Source organism: Homarus americanus, unplaced genomic scaffold, assembly GCF_018991925.1.
Source record: "Homarus americanus isolate GMGI-L3 unplaced genomic scaffold, GMGI_Hamer_2.0 scaffold56009, whole genome shotgun sequence".
NCBI lineage: Eukaryota > Metazoa > Arthropoda > Malacostraca > Decapoda > Nephropidae > Homarus > Homarus americanus.
Window position 1 is genome coordinate 4,143,379 of NW_024739542.1, and position 18,720 is coordinate 4,162,098.

General features: G+C 36.6%; 1 protein-coding gene and 1 long non-coding RNA gene across 2 annotated transcripts in view; one reads left to right on the plus strand and one right to left on the minus strand.

The window, feature by feature from the left end:
• The window catches only part of LOC121874884, a 113,881-nt gene that overhangs the window by 32,231 nt on the left and 62,930 nt on the right, over positions 1-18,720 (minus strand). The gene's annotated exons all lie outside the window — the stretch shown is intronic.
• LOC121874886 overlaps positions 10,957-18,720 on the plus strand; it is a 97,006-nt gene continuing 89,242 nt past the window's right edge. Inside the window, exon 1 of the long non-coding RNA XR_006090507.1 lies at positions 10,957-11,140. This is a non-coding gene — a long non-coding RNA (uncharacterized LOC121874886). The remainder of the gene's footprint in view (positions 11,141-18,720) is intronic.

The following is an 18,720-nucleotide window of genomic DNA, read 5'->3' on the forward strand; positions in this document are numbered from 1 at the left end:
ACGACTGTTGAAACTAATTACTACTAATGAATAGACATCATTCTGCTTGATTACACTTTTCAGAATTAATTGAATGCTCTTGGCCAAACTTCCTGAATATTCCTACTCGCAAAAAAAAAAAACTATACATATTTTTTGTTTAATTTTATGACACTTATGCTTACAATATGACTATGACGAATATGGCTGGCTGGTGATGAAGATTTGTGTGTGTGTGTGTGTGTGTGTGTGTGTGTGTGTGTGTGTGTGATGTACATAAAAGATGGTATACAACACTGCTTGACCCCTCTTGATTATTTCCTTTCTTATAATATTTATACTAACCTCTCTCTCTCTCTCTCTCTCTCTCTCTCTCTCTCTCTCTCTCTCTCTCTCTCTCATGGTGTACTCAGTTCAACACTTTCTCATTTCCCAGGCAGATGGTTGGTGGTGGTAGGCAGATAACACAAGTGTTTTACATTATTTCCCTCCTAGTGGTGGTGTCCCCAGTGGTTGTGGTCATGTCTCAGTGCTCCCCCAGTGGGCCACAACCCTCCCTCCTCGCCTCTCCCACTTGATAGCAGTAAAATTTTGTTTCCTCGAATTCCTGAGTACGTTACGACCACAAAAGAATTTCAGGTTCGCAGACGCAGAAAAGTGCCTTTGAGAAAATATGCAGAAATTGGAGACACGCGCGCACCCAGACTCACAACAACACAACATAAGGGTTAAACTGAGCACTGCGTCGTTGTGAGGGGCTGGTGTGTGTGTGTGTGTGTGTGTGTGTGTGTGTGTGTGTGTGTGTGTGTGTGTGTAACTATGTTCAATATTTTAACCGCTCATTAGAGGGCAATATGTGTACGTGAAACCTCACACATATAATAATAATAATAATAATAATAATAATAATAATAATAATAATAATAATAATAATAATAATAATAATAATAATAATAATAACAATGGTTGCCCATCGAGTAACGAGGATGGCCTGCCCTAGGGCCACCTAGGCGTGAATTTGTTTGAGATGTAGAAGCTGTTTCCACATCCTAAGTTACCGAGTTGCATGACCCAGTGTTAAGGAATAGTCCGAGAAGACCGGAAAATCGCCAACTGCACTGGCTAACCTTTACCCCGGAATACAATCCGCAAATCGATTAACATCCAGGTTCCCAATTACTGCTGGGTAGACATCGTTTTGGACCACCTGTAATTTTGATAATTGTGTTGTGCTCGTAGTAAGAAGAGGTACTGCTGGGTAAGTTAATATCGATATGATAAGTGATGTAACCAGGCGGAGTTTTATTTTCTCAGGAAGCACGTTAAAGCGGTATAGTTTTATCAGCTCTCTGTTGCCACCTTCCGCTCCTACCCTCCTCTCACACCAGCCCCCGGTCCCCCATTCCACGCCACGAGTGAATGCTTCGGACGCGGGTTCATACTCCTGTGGTTCACAACTCTATGAGATTAGGATTAACAACGTTGACTGTAGCAGGTGGAAGTGTGGGGTGGGGGGGGGGGTGTTCCTCCCTCCCCTGAAGTAAAATCTTCCCCATCTACTTCACGCATCGAGGGAGAATAATGCGTTCCCTCTTAAAAAAAAATAGAAAGGCAATGAAAGTCCTTCTCAATGTTTGGTAAGTTTGGTTAAGTCATACTGGATGTTGCGTGATGCCTCTAGGGAAGGTCGACGTCCTGCAGATGTTGAGAGACCTTATGAGCCTCTTACAGTCCATTAGCCTCCCAGGGTGACGTCCAGCTGAGGTTGGAGAGGATCTGTTTTTACTTTTACTTAAAGACACCAGAATCTGTATGGTATTGTTGGCTAGGCCTTGGGAGACTCTTAAGATCCACTTCAGATATCCACATAACTAGAGAAGTCGTTCTGCACTTGGAGATAATTAGCTGTACTAAGATGTTATTGATTTATACGAGTAAAGTTCTCTTGATCTTCCATTGGACATCACATTCTTCCTGCAGGTGTTAGATTGTGTGGAATGGCATCTCATTATCTTCAGGGGACAGCCATCTATAAATAGCAGCTGTTTGTTTATGTTTAGCAGGCAAGCTGGAGTTGATCGATGTATATTTATACGATTGAGTGTTGTGACGTGAAAGTAGTTACCGAGACCCTTTGGACCGTCACAAGGAATAATTGTTGAGGTTTCACATATTTCCTCAATGTGAAATTTTGAAGCTGTGTGAGGAATTAGAAACATTTTTATAGCGGAGAACAAAGATGACACATGCTGTACCGACTCACACCCAACTCTTATTATTATTTTCAGTTTTCATAATAATATTTTATTATAAACTGCGCAATTAGTTTTTTTTTAACCGTTAAGTAGTGTACTGTATATGGAGTTTTTTATTTATTTATTTTTATTCTAAATTACACTCATTTATTTCTATTTTCAATTTAGTTCTAATCTAAATATTTTTGTTTAAATTGTAGAAAATAGGTAAAAAAAGGGAAAGTGGGTCCCATAGATACATTAAGCCTTCGGTATAGAAAGAAGCAGCATGAACCGGTACTGTACTCTACCACCATCACTTCCCCAAGTCATAAACCTACTGTAGATAATCATTTACAGCTGGATGACCTAGGAGTACCCGGGGATTGAACCACCGACCCTAAGGAACGGGACGAAAGTGCTGTAAGAAGTGTAACTAAAACCATTGAGCTGTTTGATTCTTGACAGTGAACTTTCTCCCAACTTCACCAACATCTCTTGATACTTGAACCACAAAATTCACCGCACTTAAAACTGAGTCCTAAACGTTATATTTCATTTTGGTGGTGTTTTGCTGTCAAATTTCCCCAAGAAAACATCCATCCACTTTTTCACCTTTTCCACATTCCACATTCGGGCGTCTTTTGAGAGCTGGACCTTCCATCTTCAGCTTCTTGAACTTCTTTTGTTTATATATTTTGCTCCGTCAAGCCAGCTGATACCCTTAACTTGTGATTGGTCGGCATGTTTTGAAAGCGTAACTGTGATTGGCCGACTGACCCGCAGGAAGACTCACTCTATAATGTCTTCATTCGATCTACAATGACTTTGATCGCTGAGTGTGTAACTTACGAGGAGTTGTGTGTATCTGTCTCTCGTCTTGTACGGAACATTGTGTTATATACAGTACTTTGGCGAGGGTCTCATCCACAGCTCACACTACCATCACCAGGGCGACGACTTCCATGAGCCTATCAAGGAGGGTTATATGTTAGCACGATAATTGTTCTGTGCGTTAAAACTCAGCTCGTTGTGTACATTTCTATTGATTTTATTATTCAGTTTTTATGTATAGGTAGAGAATCATATCATACATACATAAACATTTTTGCTTAATCGTCCAAGGTATAGTCTTTTTCCTATACTAAAATTTCAACTATAATATTTCAAAAGCTATTTCGATCATCAACCAATATTGTGATATCATCTGGAGCTTTTTGTTTTACCTTTTTATTGTCAGAAGAAAAATGTTAATACTTAAATCCAACAAGGTTTCTCCGTTCTCATTCCATTAAAATTTTAATTGAAAAATAAGTTTTCGAACTTTTTTGACATGTAGCAATTACATTTGACGTAATTCCTGATGGAAAAGTTGCAAGCGTGATTAAAATTTTGTGAAAAAAAAATAATAATGCATTAAACTTATATTTAAATTGGTAACAACCTGGGCTAAGATATTGTTAATATGTTAAAGTAAAGGATCATTATTATTATTTATTATTATTATTATTATTATTATTATTATTATTATTATTATTATTATTATTATTATTATTATTATTATTATTATTATTATTATTATTTATTATTTATTTGCCATTATTTATTATTTATTTATTATTATTATTATTATTATTATTATTATTATTATTATTATTATTATTATTATTATTTATTATTTATTTATTATTATTATTATTATTATTATTATTATTATTGTTATTATTATTATTATTATTATTATTATTATTATTATTATTATTATTATTACATATTATTTATTGCCACACACACATTATTATTACACACACACACATTATTTACACACACACACACACACACACACACATTACACACATTACACATACACATACACACACATTATTATTATTATTATTATTATTATTATTATTATTATTATTATTATTATTATTATTATTATTATTATTATTATTGCAGATGCTCGACATGTACTCATTTGCGTCTTGAAAATTGTATACATATGTAACAACTCTCTCACTCGCTAGCCAGATGTCTGTCAGTTTGGCGTTGGTTCACATGGGTCGAGCATCTACCTTACCGTCTGACCTGACCTGTCATGGAAACCCATCTATTGTGTCCTGGGATCAAAACGGGCCAATAGAGGCCTCGGCTAACTAACTTAGTAATCAGCTAATTACTATGCTGCTGAGGCGATATATATATATTTATTTATTTTTTATTTAATTATTTATTTCGACCATTAAAACCAATTGTATTAAGCTTCATTAGTTTGTGGTGGAAAGTAAAAAAAAAAGATAAAAACAAATCCGTTAACCTTTCCTTTCCGAAAGAAGGAGAAACTACATTCTCTCCCACCAGATAATAACACTTTATTTCACAGTTAGTGTTCACTTACCGTCGGTTTCCCACAATTGCTTTCTCCGTAATTGACACCAGACAAGTATATACTGACCAGAAAAATATACTTTCTTTTATTTTGATCAGTTTAATGTACTTCTCGGTGATGAAGGAGAGTCCTCAGGGTGGCGGTGGGGTGATGGATGGTGGTGTGGGGGGGTGCTAGTGTACACGAAAGATTTAAAGAAATGACAATTAAACCGAAGATGGAAAAGAAGAAATGACGGCGACAAAGAAGAGGAACAACAACAACAATACCAACAACGAAAACAACAAAAACAACAAACGAAGAAGAAGAAGAAGAGAAGGAGGAGGAGGAGGAGAAGGAGGAGGAGGAGGAGGAGGCTTCCCAAGGTCTGACAATTGTTTCACGTCTGAGATGTTCTGTTGACTCTGAACCTCTTTGACAAAGCTTTTGACAATTTACCTTCAAGAGGCATCTGAGAGCTTCACAGGCTCAATCCCGAGCTTCTCTAAACGAATTTGTATTCGTGTCTCTTCTGAACATCCGCCGCCGGCAATAATGTCTAGTTAAGCTGTATATATATATATATATATATATATATATATATATATATATATATATATATATATATATATATATATATATATATATTTGTTTTTTTGCCGTATGAACACACTACTAATAATTCAGGGAGATTCATTTTTAACAGATTGGAAGAGACGGGGATGGAGTCGTATTGTTTACATTTTCAGACACATAAGAAATCTCATTACAGTACCACGATGCCAATACCTTTAACTAGTACATATTGGTAAGGAGTTGTACCATCATCATATGCTAAAACAGACAGACAGAGAACCTCACTTGACGGACCCGCTCTTGATCATAGCATCCCTGATTGAGTTCGGGTTTACTCTGACCATCTCCCGATACATCCTGATGCTAAGAAGACAAGTCAGGTGTTGTGACAAGAGGATAGTGTCTCTGTCATCATCACCAGCACGACGCCCCCACCTACCTACCAAGGGAGAGAGAGAGGGAGAAAGAATTTTAATTGGACGGTCATGAAGTGCCTTGAAGTTCTTGCATATTAATTGGGAAATTAAATTCATTCGTTCATGCATGATACTTGAGCTGTGATCTAATGTTTATTTACTGCGAAACTTTGAATATAAGACGATAGGTGAATATGACTTGATTCATAAACTCTTGATATATATCATTACTTATGCACACACACTGGACAACAGACAAAGGGAAAACCTGATGAAAAAGTAATAAATTGTTGGGAGGACATAACACAGGTTCAAAGATAAATTAATACATAAAATGAAAAAAAAAAACGTATGGCTACACGGGGCCGACATCTGGACCCCTATATGCACGATTATTTTTTAACATGGAACTGAAAATTGGTATACGATAGTGAAGTGAATACATAGTAGGTGATGCTGTAATGGCTGTAGTTTAGGTAGTGTATTGTAATTAGTGTAAATGGTAGACGGTAGTGTAGTGGATAAAGTACAGATGATAGTGTAGCTAGGGATTTGGGCTAATGAGCTGCAGCCCCCAAAACCAATCCGAGCAATACCATGCACTTACTGAACCAAGTGACTGATTAACTGCGATTTCTCTTTGACATTTGGCTCATCCTTTTTGGGTAAAATTCAAAGACTAATCATTTTTAATATTTTTTTTCTTATTCAGTCAATGGCAAGAGAGAGAAAGAGAGAGAGAGAGAGAGAGAGAGAGAGAGAGAGAGAGAGAGAGAGAGAGAGAGAGAGATTGTATTTCATGACTATCGCATCTTAAAAATAAACAATTAATTATTTTATCTCATGGAAGGAAATAAATTAATGCACTTACGACTCTACTTAGAACTAGAGACTGTAGTTTACTCACGAGACGACGTTGAGGTGTAAGAGAAACACAAGGACACGTCATAATATTCATAGACCCCAGAAGTACAGTAGATTACAGTTTACAGTTATCATTTGAGAGTGAAGTTGAAGTATATCTGTCAACAATCATTTGAGAGTGAAGTTGAAGTATATCTGTCAACAATCATTTGAGAGTGAAGTTGAAGTATATCTGTCAACAATCATTTGAGAGTGAAGCTGAAGTATATCTGTCAACAATCATTTGAGAGTGAAGTTGAAGTATATCTGTCAACAATCATTTGAGAGTGAAGTTGAAGTATATCTGTCAACATCTCCAATCTTATAAGTGAGTTTGGATCAGGTGCTGTATAAAGAACCGCCCAAATATACATAGATTAGCAAGTAAAAACTCAGTATAATGTCTCTGTTGTGACACTATACCGACTGAATGAACCACTAAGAGATTTATTTATTTATTTTTTCCTGCTGGGAGTCTCTCTGTCTCTGCCAGGCGTATGATCACCCCAGGTCAAAACACAGTTACAGCTAATTCTCGTCCATTCCTGCTTATAAAACAACGTATGTCATTGTAACTGTGATATATCATTTCACATTTCCATGTCGGTGTTTTCTGTTAGGACGTTTTAGGTGTATCTGACCACTGTTTTGCCTGCATGTTAATTAATCAGACACTGGTTATATTTTTTTATAGTCTAAGACAATTTTTGCTTGTTATCGTTGAAACACAGAGGCAAGTGGACTCCATTTACGAATGTGTTGTTTTTTGTGGTGGGGGGGGGGAGGGTTGGACTATTGTTTTGTTTACCTGCATGAGAAGTAATCAACGACAGATGGCGTTTATAGTTATTTATATATAAAGCTTTGTTAAATATCACTGCAGTACTGAAGTGAGGGTTTTATCAGGAAGTGTATGACGGACGATCATTACATTAAGCTACATGGAAAAAAATGAAATAATTGGACTCAAAGATGATTAAATTCTTCGGTGCACTGGTAGAGAAAAAAAAATCCTTGCTAGTTAATATTTCAGTTGAAAGGCGATCCTGATACCCTTTTTTTCCCCACTGGATGAAAGAATTGAGCTTCATTAGCTACACCACAGAACGAATTCTTTCATTGTTTTTCATAGATTTTTTGCTCGTTATCGTTGCAGGGCATATAGGAAGTTTTCAAACGTCAGTAACATATATGAAAAAAACCCAATATTACTTAGACACAATGGAAATATTTCCATTTGTTTTAGGAAATCTTTGAGAGTTAAATATTGCAGTTCAGAAGTTAATTTAGAGTATTATCTTTATAGGAATTATATTATAAAGTAAATAAACTTATACAACAAATATTAGACACAAAAAAGACTAAATTTGTTGGAAAGTCTAGAAAGTATAGTTTGTCGTGTAAGATGCTGCGAGGGAGTAACACTTCTTCATAGTTTTGTTTCTCTTTCTACCTAACCTAACCTAACCTAACCTACCCCCCCCCCCCTTCATCTCTAGAGAAAGTGGGACGGTAGAAGTGTAACGACCACGGTCATACACGTCAGTTAACGCCAAAATCAAATGATTCATATTACGCTCAATAGCCCACAAAACATGTACCTCTGCTTTTATTTTGAGTCCTCCATCTGAGGAGTCCGTTTTCTCATCACTTCAAGACGCCTCAGTCCTCCGTTATCCCATTTTCTCTGACTTACTGAAACCAACCTCTCTATAAAATGAATTTGAATGTGAGAGAGAACACCCTTGTTTTGAGTCAACTTAGATATGTCTGTTTACAGTTGGAACATTCAAGAGTGGTGTTGAACGCTTCAACTGTCCTTATTGTTAGTAAGACGTGTCAAGTAAGCGAGTGTTAAGTTTGCCAGCTAGAGTGGCGTATTTTATGTCGTCCGTGGGGATACCCATGAGTTCTGATCGCGCCTGAAGTTATATTATTTTGTCGCCCCGACATCAGAGAATCTGATGTTTATAGTTTAGTTAGTGTCAGTTGTCTATTTAAGAAAGTCATTAATCTTCTGAACAGTTCCTGTCAAACTCAAAATTCTCCAAGACTTAACGGCCGTTTGACCGGGATGTGGTTTGCGGTCAGGCCAATAGAGTTGCGAACGCATATATAACTCCATTTCACCTCTTTACTGACAAACTCAATCTCTGATTAAATCATAAATATAGATGTAGAAAATTAGCCTGATCTGTGACACTGACGGTCACAGCTAGGTGTCCAGTGACTACTTTGAATAGAGGACCTATTGTTAGTAAAATTAGTCTTTCTAGTAGGAATATGCCCTCAGGCCCGTATATATGCAGACGCGCGATGAAAATCACTCCTGTGATTTTTTCTCCACTTCTCCAGGTATGTTCACGTGTGTTCCACGCCGCCATATTAACTCAGTTTAACTTAGTCATTTTTGTGAATATCAGTGTTCATGTTTTAACATAGTACCTTCCGTGCCAATTGAGTCAAGTAAAGTAGAGATCTAGCTATCGTCTGAACCGGTGCCAGACGTATGTTTTGTATAGTGAAGTTAAATATTCTCCTTCTGTGATTTCTTCTCCACGTCTCCAGACGCTGTTGTGGGGGTTAGCAACACTCCTGAAGTTCGGGAGCCGCCGATGGGCACGATGTCTCTCGAAGGACGTCTTTAAGGTGGAGAGATTAGAATCCCAGGGCGAGATTCCTTGGCAGACGCCACGGCCCACCGCCACGAGTCAACCTTTCCCGGGCCAGGCGCTCCGAGCTAGCGAGCGAGCCTGTAAACAACTTTGGCCCACTGACTCGGTCGTATGATCATGGTCTATCTACTGTTCTTGGTTATATGTATGGAGCCGTATTAATATCCATGCTTGGGGATGACTAGAAGAAATATAGTCATCCCAGGTTAAGTATTGACCCACTGAATGAGAGTTCAAGGTACCAGGTTGTTCCTTGCGAACTAACAGGAGGTATTGTATGTTACTATAATCTTGGAGTTGCCCAGTGTGTTAGGTATTCATCTGTAGTAACCATGAAAGAATAACCTGAGAGTATAATGTTCTGATCAAGAATTGAAGGGGTAATTTGTTACTGGTTAAAGTAAGACCTGAGGGTCCAGTGATATCTTGTGAATAATAGTTACGGAATCTTACTTGTCAAAGAAACAATACAACAGTTGTCTTATGAAGCAATGAGTAATAGTTGTTGAATGGTATAAGTATTTGGAGGTGTTTAATGAGGGAATAAGTTCTTGAAGTGTTTGATGACTTAATAAGTTAATTGCGGTTCTGTTTTGTCTGAGTGAATCTAAGATGCATCTTATCCACTCACTGTGTTAATAAATATTGAATTAGTAAATCTACTAGTATCACCACTCTACTCCTTCTAAACATTGGTTCCCAGAAAATACTACTTACTCACGTGCCTATACATCTACCACACTACCCAAAACCCTTCCATGAGTTATGTTATATAATGAAAAGTCTGGGTGGTGGCAGCTACCCGGTGTAAGCATAAAAAGAGTTGTACTAAGAGTAACATGGTTCCCCAGACTAACCCATGTATAAGAATAGACATAAAACAAAGTATATTTCCGAAAGGTAAGAACATTGAAACTGAGAATCTAATATATATGAATGAAATGAAAGACTTGGAAAGTACAAGAAAAGAAAGATAAGACATGTATGTACATTGTGGAACTAACGACACCGCATAGAAATTATTAAATATATAGATCATGAAAGTTTAAGATAAAGAACATACATAACTGAGAAGAGAATTACTTGTATAAGAATCTAAAGTATACTTATAACTAAAGAATTGAAGAATCATAACAGAAAAGAATATCTGAAGGGTAAATTATGAAAAGAGAAAATTCGGCCCGTTACAGAAGTATCACGTCTTACGAATGTCAGGAAAATATATAGAAAAAGAGGTGGACTGATTTCGATAAACCTTGACAAGTGAGTTAATTGGTAGCAAAAGGAACCACAAGTCTTGATGAATGTAAGTTAAATGGAAAAAGTTCTCGTCCACTAACACGATTTTGTCTAGTTCTTTCCATTCCTCTTTGGGGGGGGGGGGGTGATTCCTACATTCACGTAACGTACATAGAAACGAAATATACTAAAAATGTGTATTCATCTTTTGGTTAGGTTATGTTAGTGTATTAATGCAGTGGATGTTGATATAATTTACGGTAATTGGTGAGTTGCTTTGTAATTGTTGTCTGCGTAATTTAAGAACTCGTTATAATGAATTTATTACCGATATTATTGTTATATAATATGTAATAATATATAAACTAAACATTTTAACGTAATATATATATATATATATATATATATATATATATATATATATATATATATATATATATATATATATATATATATATATATATATATATATATATATATATATATATATATATTATATATATATATATTTTATGGTTGGTTGTTGGCGGCTAATATATATATATTTCACTAGCGCATTTTGACAGTCTTTTGTTTTTGGGTACCATCAGCTAGTGTTGGTGCGGGCGGCCTGTGAACTGATCAGTCACCCACTGGTTTGCTAAGGAGGAGAGCTCTATATGGTCTCTGGTCCAAAGGCGTGTCTCTATACCCACGGGGGGCAACATAGTGCTATGTGGTCCACCAAATTATCCGAGAAGCTAAAACACTGTGAGTCTCTATTTATTGATTTTGTATATAGTGTGGAAACAATAGGGACTGGCTATTACATCCTAATTTAATATAACGCCAATAGGTCTTAGTGTAGGTAAAATATGTTTACTATTATTACTATTATTTGTTATTAGTGTATTTCTTATTATATAATGTATCTGTACCAGGTTAAGACTGACACGTTTATGTTGATGTTTTGAGAATGCTGACATTTTGGTGTGTTCTCACTTTTGTACGTAAACTTTGGCACGAGGTTAGGTTAGGTTAGGTTCTGGGTCTATGATAAGTGTGTTGGAAGGTTTATCTTTTGTGAGGAATGCAGGTACAACTATCTGCTGAGTTGAAGAATGGCACACACACACACACACACACACATCCACGCAATAATCATGTACAGCCGGCCACAAGAATAAGTATACTCCTACGGTTCGTGTTTGAGACAAAATATCTGGTAACACTGTCCTGAACAGAACAGACAAATTTACAAAATGACCCGTAATTTTTGTTTTATTCATATATATATATATATATATATATATATATATATATATATATATATATATATATATATATATATATATATATATATATATATTATAAATACATTTGTGATGAATGTTTTACTAGTGTCTTGTGTTTATATTACAATTAATAAATTGTATCCAATGGTAGTAAACTTGCTGCCGAATGGGATTGCAGTTATCGTACAGCTCCCTCCTCCTCCTCACTTTTTATCTTACCCTCCTTTTTTTTACTGGTGTTTGGATTAGTAAAGGAAGGAAGAGGAGTAAATAGAAGAATAAAGAAGGGGAAACAGAAAATAATTAGAGATAACAGGTGGGGGGAGCTGAGTTTCACCATGCGTCTGGATGTGCACTTTCAACGTTACCAGACCATTTTCAGACCTTACAGCTACAGTGTGTGTACTTATTCCTGTGGCAGACTACGTACGTATGAGTGTATGCCTCTGTCTACCCATCAGTAATTGGGGGCCTGGATGCTAATCGATTTGCGGATTGTGTTCCGGGGTAATGGTTAGCCAGTGCTGTTGGCGAGTTGTCCGGTCATCTCAGACTATTCCTTGACACTAGGTCATGCAACTCGTTAACTTAGGGTTTGGTTGTTGTGTTGGCGACAGCTTCTACACCTTAAACAAATTCACGCCAAGGTGGTCCTAGGGCCGGCCATCCTCGAACACAAGGGACAACCAGTATGTATGTATGTATGTATGTATGTATGTATGTATGTATGTATGCATGTGGAAGAGCAAAATAAATATCTTGTTTATGAGTTGTTGAGTTTTATTATCTCTTGTCACCGTTGAAGTTTTCGGCTGTGTCAAAATAAACCTACTGTAAAATACACATTATATTTGACCTTTAAAGTGATATTCGTGTTGCTGAAGAACTGGTGAAGGTCTCTGGGTATAAAAACAAGAGACTGAACAAACAAACAATATACATAACAACAAAAACAAAAACAAACCCAAAAAGCATAGACGTAAGGTTTAAAAGTTACCCTAACAAAGACACTGAGAAAGCGGTGCAAACATACCACCATAAGAGACTCCCTTGACAACACACAGTATCCACCAAGTCTTAGAATTCAACAGGAAGCATTTGTGGCCACATTTGGGTCTTCCCCGTGTCTGTGGTCCTGAATATCAAGTAGCTGAGAGACCATACTGACCACTCTGTCAATTTATGCCTCCCTCACCTCCTCGAGCACCATTTTGGACGTGAGCATGTTAAAGATTCTCAAAGATTCTATATTATTTTCTCCGCCTCCTTCACCCTCTCCACACCTGGTCCATCACCTACCTTACTCACCTCTCCTCTCCCTCTCTCCCCACACCTCCTCATCACCCCTTACTCACCCTCCCCCCACCTGGTCTATCCCCCTCTCCCACACTTGGTTAATGACAATGCTCTTTGTCGGTACAGAGAGTGTACACCCGTGAGATACTACACAGTGTTGGCATTTATCATCATGAGACAACAAGAGTCTCGTGGATGAGTTATTACCATACTGTCTTTAGTGAATCGGAGCAACTGTGTGTGTGTGTGTGTGGCAGACTTCTTGTAGATGATAATAATATGAATATGAATAATATGAATGTGAATAAAAACAACAGCAATAAGAAAAAGACATACAAAAAGAACAATAACACTAACAAAAACAACTGTAATAACAATAACATCAATAACAATAAAAACTAACAATAAAAGCAATAACAGTGTAGTCATGAATGTAAGTATTTAAATAGACAGAGTATCCACACACACACACACACACAGACACACACACACACACAACGCCGCGTCGATGATGATTGTATATTCAGTTGAAATTATTACACTAAAACTCGATTTCTTGGCACCTCCATCTTAGAGAGCACCAATCATTACCCCAGGCATGAGTAAGGCGACAGTTCTTATTGGTTACTGGTGCGGGTGCCGTTCACTTCTTGTTAATTTATCATTTATAGACCCGTGGTGCGTTTTGTGTGACTTGCGCTGTAATGGTTGGTAGAAAGAGAGCCAATCAGGTGTTTGTTGTGTGACTTGCGCTGTAATGATAGGTAGAAAAAGAGCCAATCAGGTGTATGTTGTTTTATCACTTGCGCTGTAATGATAGGTGCAAAAAGAACCAATTAGGAGCGTGTAGGATTACTGGTGATACAGTTACAGCGTGTTGGATACTATGTAATCTGTCGCTATAAAATATGTAGCGATCATTATTACCAACTTTGATTACAGAGGTTCATGAAATAACGTGCTTTCTGTAAACACAAGGGAGAAAATGTTTAAACACACACACAGAGGCGGCAAGACGCCTTTCTTTCACTGACCGTTGTTACGTTACGATAATCTTCCCTCCGCACAATCTTCAACAGTTAGTCCTAACCTGCTTTTTATACCTGGACTTATTAATTTCTTAGATTGGGTGGTAGAACAAGCCAGGGAAGTTATTTACCTCATAATGCTTTTAAGATGAATACTCTGATAACCACAGAGGCAAAAAGAAAACACAAAGTTCCCAAGTTCTTTCGTGTAGTTCGCATCTTTTTGGGGGTGAGTGTAGTTAGTTTGTACTTAACCCCTTAAAGATATGAATTACCCGAAAGCACTTGGGAACTTTATGTTATCTTTCTGCCTATGTGGGTTACCAGCATATACATGGATCACGCGCACCAATAGTGATTTACTAGAAAAATTACAATATTATTCCTGAAAGTTACAAAACAATTCCGGTAGGACTATAGGATACAGTACCCAATCAATTGCTATCATGTGTCTTTATCTCCTACTTTCTCTATCGTAAAGTAATATAAAGAAACGCTATATTTTGTTTTATATCTGATGAGAGTAAAGGAAATTAAATGAAAGTCCTCCAACTTTCTGTAAAAAACAAAACAAAAAGAATAGAAACGCTCAATTTGCCTTTTCTTTGATGAGGGTGAAGGAAAAAACCCACAAAAACAATCGGTCTTTTGAGTCTCCAGTGAGGACAACAAAGGCATTGGATTATTGGTAAGGTCTCCCCGGCAGACTGAGGCTGAGGGATGACATGACTGGGCACACTACCCCTACCCCTCTTGCCTCTAGCCTCCGGGAGTCAACCATTAATAATTGATTTATTGACGTCTATCTCTGGTGACTTTAATGACGGTGAATATTTTTTTTTTGCTTGAAGTAATGCGCCTCAAGCTATAGACGGAAGGCTGGAGAGACGTGGTCTAGAGGAGGGGAGAGGGGGGGGGGTGTGCCTTACTGCATATAGTGTACTTGTATCAAAGATTAAACAACTATCTTGACCGTGAACACTTACAAATATTACTATCAAACATGTCCGTTATATCGAGGATCCGTTGAAAGCCCCATCTAACGGACTATATCAAGAGAGGAATCCGTTATATAGAAGTTTTGAGTGAGGATTTTATACCTCAAACTTGTAGTACTATTTAAATGTGTTTCCGATTCCTTCCAAATAACTCCTTCAGTATAAAGCCTGATAGATCCCAAGCCTCTTCTCTCACCGGGGGAAAATATGACCCAAGTGAGAATAATTGCATTGGATTTACTGAGCACTAAATAAAGTATTATAATTAAAGTGGTGATTAAGGATTTACTTTTTTTATAATGTGTTTAATAATTGTGTGTGTGTGTGTGTTTTGGTTTGTGAATGTGCTGTCATGGTGCATTAAACAGTATATGAGTGTATGTGGAGGTATAGATATAGCGTATTACACCCCGTATGAGTGTAGGTGTGGCAGGGTGACTCAGAGACACTTAATAATTCACCATAAGTGTAAACCTCACCATCGACCCTCACAGCTGACATCATGAATACACGCCAGGGCCACATTGTTGCTCCTCTTTCAATCTTGTATGGGGCTTTGTGAGTCTCTCTTACCTGGTGTAAATAAATTTAATGTGCTTTTTTCTGACACTATTGTAAGAAAATGTTGAGCCAGAAAATGGATAATATAATATAATCAATACAAGAGATTATAGACTCAATGTTGTAAAGTAAATATAATCGTGTGTTATAGGGTGAACATATTACCGAATATAACTATACAACATACCTATATGATGAATACCTATATACCTGTACAGTCTTAGAATATAGCTATACACCAAACGATTATAGAACAAAAAAACCTGGACAAGATTACAACAATAATTGAGTAAAAAAAAGACATTTGAGATACGAAACACATCGAGTGCAACACTACTTACCAGACAATGACTTAATCCTTATGTGTAGTTACATGGCATTAACAGAAGGGTTCAGTACTCCTGTTAAAATGTTCAAAATTTACTAGAGAACTCAGAACCCCTATTTATGGTCATTTTTTCAGTGTGTACAGAGGAAAGGGTTCATTACTCCTGTTTATGTGTGTTCTTTGTTCAATATGCATAGAAGACGTGTTCTATACCTCTGTTCATGTGTGTTCATATATACTTAAACACTCCTGGTAATATTTCTTCTCTTTTAACAATTAAGTACAAAAATATCACTAACTAAACTGAAATAACTCGTATAACAGTCATGAAGAACACTGATACCCAGAACACACTTCACTAACACACCCAAAACACACCTTACTAACACACCCAGAACGACTAACTCCACAAAAAGCAATATTTCTCAACTCGCCACAAAATTGGTAAAAAAAAAAGAAAAGAATAGAACGCTATTAAAAAAAACATAATGGAACATAAACAAATAAAAAAAGAGGGCAGAATTTGACTACCTAAACAATATGTCTTAAAAAAAAAAAGTAGCTGTAATGTTCCCTCCAGCTAGTAATAATAATAGTAGCAGTAGTAGTAGTAGTAGTAGTAGTTGTATTATTATTATTATTATTATCCCAGCATTATAGAATGTTGGGCCATAGAGAAGAGAGCGAGACACACACACACACACACACACACACACACACACACACACACACACACACACACACACACACACACACACACACACACACACACACAAAAGCCCTGACTGTTAGACTGGTAGCTGAATAGAGAGATAGATAGCAAAAGAGACTGAAATAGATAAACTGTGTATTGAAAAGACAGAGATACAAACAGACAAAAGAGGAGAATGGATGAATAGTTTCTGATCTAAATGATTATCTTTATTTATCTAATTTTATCTAATTCCGTATTTCATCTGTTTATTTGTAGTTCTCATTGACGCTTTCATTCAAATTCTAAGTAATAATAAAGTAAACAACGTATGATATAATTTTTTTTTATTTCAGCAATTCGCTCGTTTTTTTTAGGCCAATCGTGATAAAGGTTTCGACAAAAGTATCCCATAACGCAGTGTATAAAAGAGAGCAAAATTGTTCTGATATTTGCGTTTCATATTTTTTCTTTCTTTTTTTTTTCTCCAACAAAATAAAAATGTCAAAATCGAGGCTTCTGGAGAGTTTTTAGTTTTTTTTTTTTTTTTTTGATTACCCATGTCTATTTTAACTGGACATAATTTTGAACGTAGATACCTTGTGATGTCCCCGACGGAGTGATCTAGACACGCGGAAAGTTTGCTTCTTGTTTCAAAAATGACCTAATTAAATTCACTCTCTTGCCATTCCTCTACACTTTGATCTCTCTATATGACACACTGTTGAGGAACCTTGTGACACCTTACACTGACTGACACATAAATATTTAGTATATTTGCTATTTATTTTTCAGTGTTGTGTATATTAACTAACGCCATCACGAAATTATTTAATCTCCTTTGCTAGTAATCCACATTTCTTAATCATATCGCTTAAAGATATTATGACAGTCTTCAATGATTAATACAGAAATGTTTGATATATGTATGAATCAGGACATTTAACACAGGTCAAAGGTCACGAAAAAAATTATAAAATTATTGATTCTTTATAAAACGAAATGGAGTCGAGGAGGCTTATTGCGTTAACTTAATTACAGTATATCAGGAAACTAGTTAATGATAGAGCTTTCTACAAGACTTATATATTTTATTCATGTATCACAAAACTGTAAGTGTATATAGGTTAATATTAATAATAGTTAATTTTATGGTTTATGGTTCAGGAGAAATTATTACAGCCCAAAAAGATTGATACTTAGCGTCATCAACTTCGTACAGGATATATAAAGGTGTCGTATTTACATGATCTATAGAATTGGATTATTATATGTCATCTTATGACACTATGGACGCTGGTTTTTACATCTAAATTTACTAAATATAAAAGGTTATGATTGCGATCTGTATAATGTACAATAAACTCTATCAGACACATAAAGGTCAGTGGTATTCGAGAGAAAACGGGTGACGTGTTGTGCTCAATGTGAATAGAAAACACGGGAGATGATTGATCGCGCCATGCATAGGTTAGTACCGCCAGACAAAAGCTAACTCTCCTGAATAGTCGTCCCCCACTTAACATTAATCTCACCTTGACACCAACAACGTCTTTTTTATAAATGTTTTATTTTTATTTTTTTTACTCTATTTGTTGTTGTTGTTGTTGTTGTTGTTAAGGGGGACTAAGGAGAACTTTTGGTAGATTACCCGTGTGTGTGTGTGTGTGTGTGTGTGTGTGTGTGTGTGTGTGTGTGTGTGTGTGTGTCTCATCCGTGACCGGCATATCTACCATTGAAGTACTATACATGACTCAAAACTCTATGCAAATACACTTTGCTGCACCAGAGTTGCTCAGAAAAAAAGCCGTGTTTTTAAACCATTCTCAACGTCCTCGCTGCCATTTGTTTGTGGAGGCTGTAGTCCTGCTAATGGTGCCTTTGTACATGTTTCACTTGTACACCTCCTGTATACTTTACAGTTTACATGATGGCGCCGTTGCAGTGCTACTGAGCGTTGCTCCAGTATGTGGATCAACTTGACTTAAACTTAATGGAACACTGTTTAAGCATCCAGTGTGTTCAGCTCGTTTACAGTACGTGTGGGCCAACTTCAGCAGCAGGGCCTTGGTGAAGCCTAAATGTCTTTTTTGTGACGCCTTTAAGTACTGTAAGTCCTCTTCCTTGGGATACTTACAAGTGTTGTTGTTAATG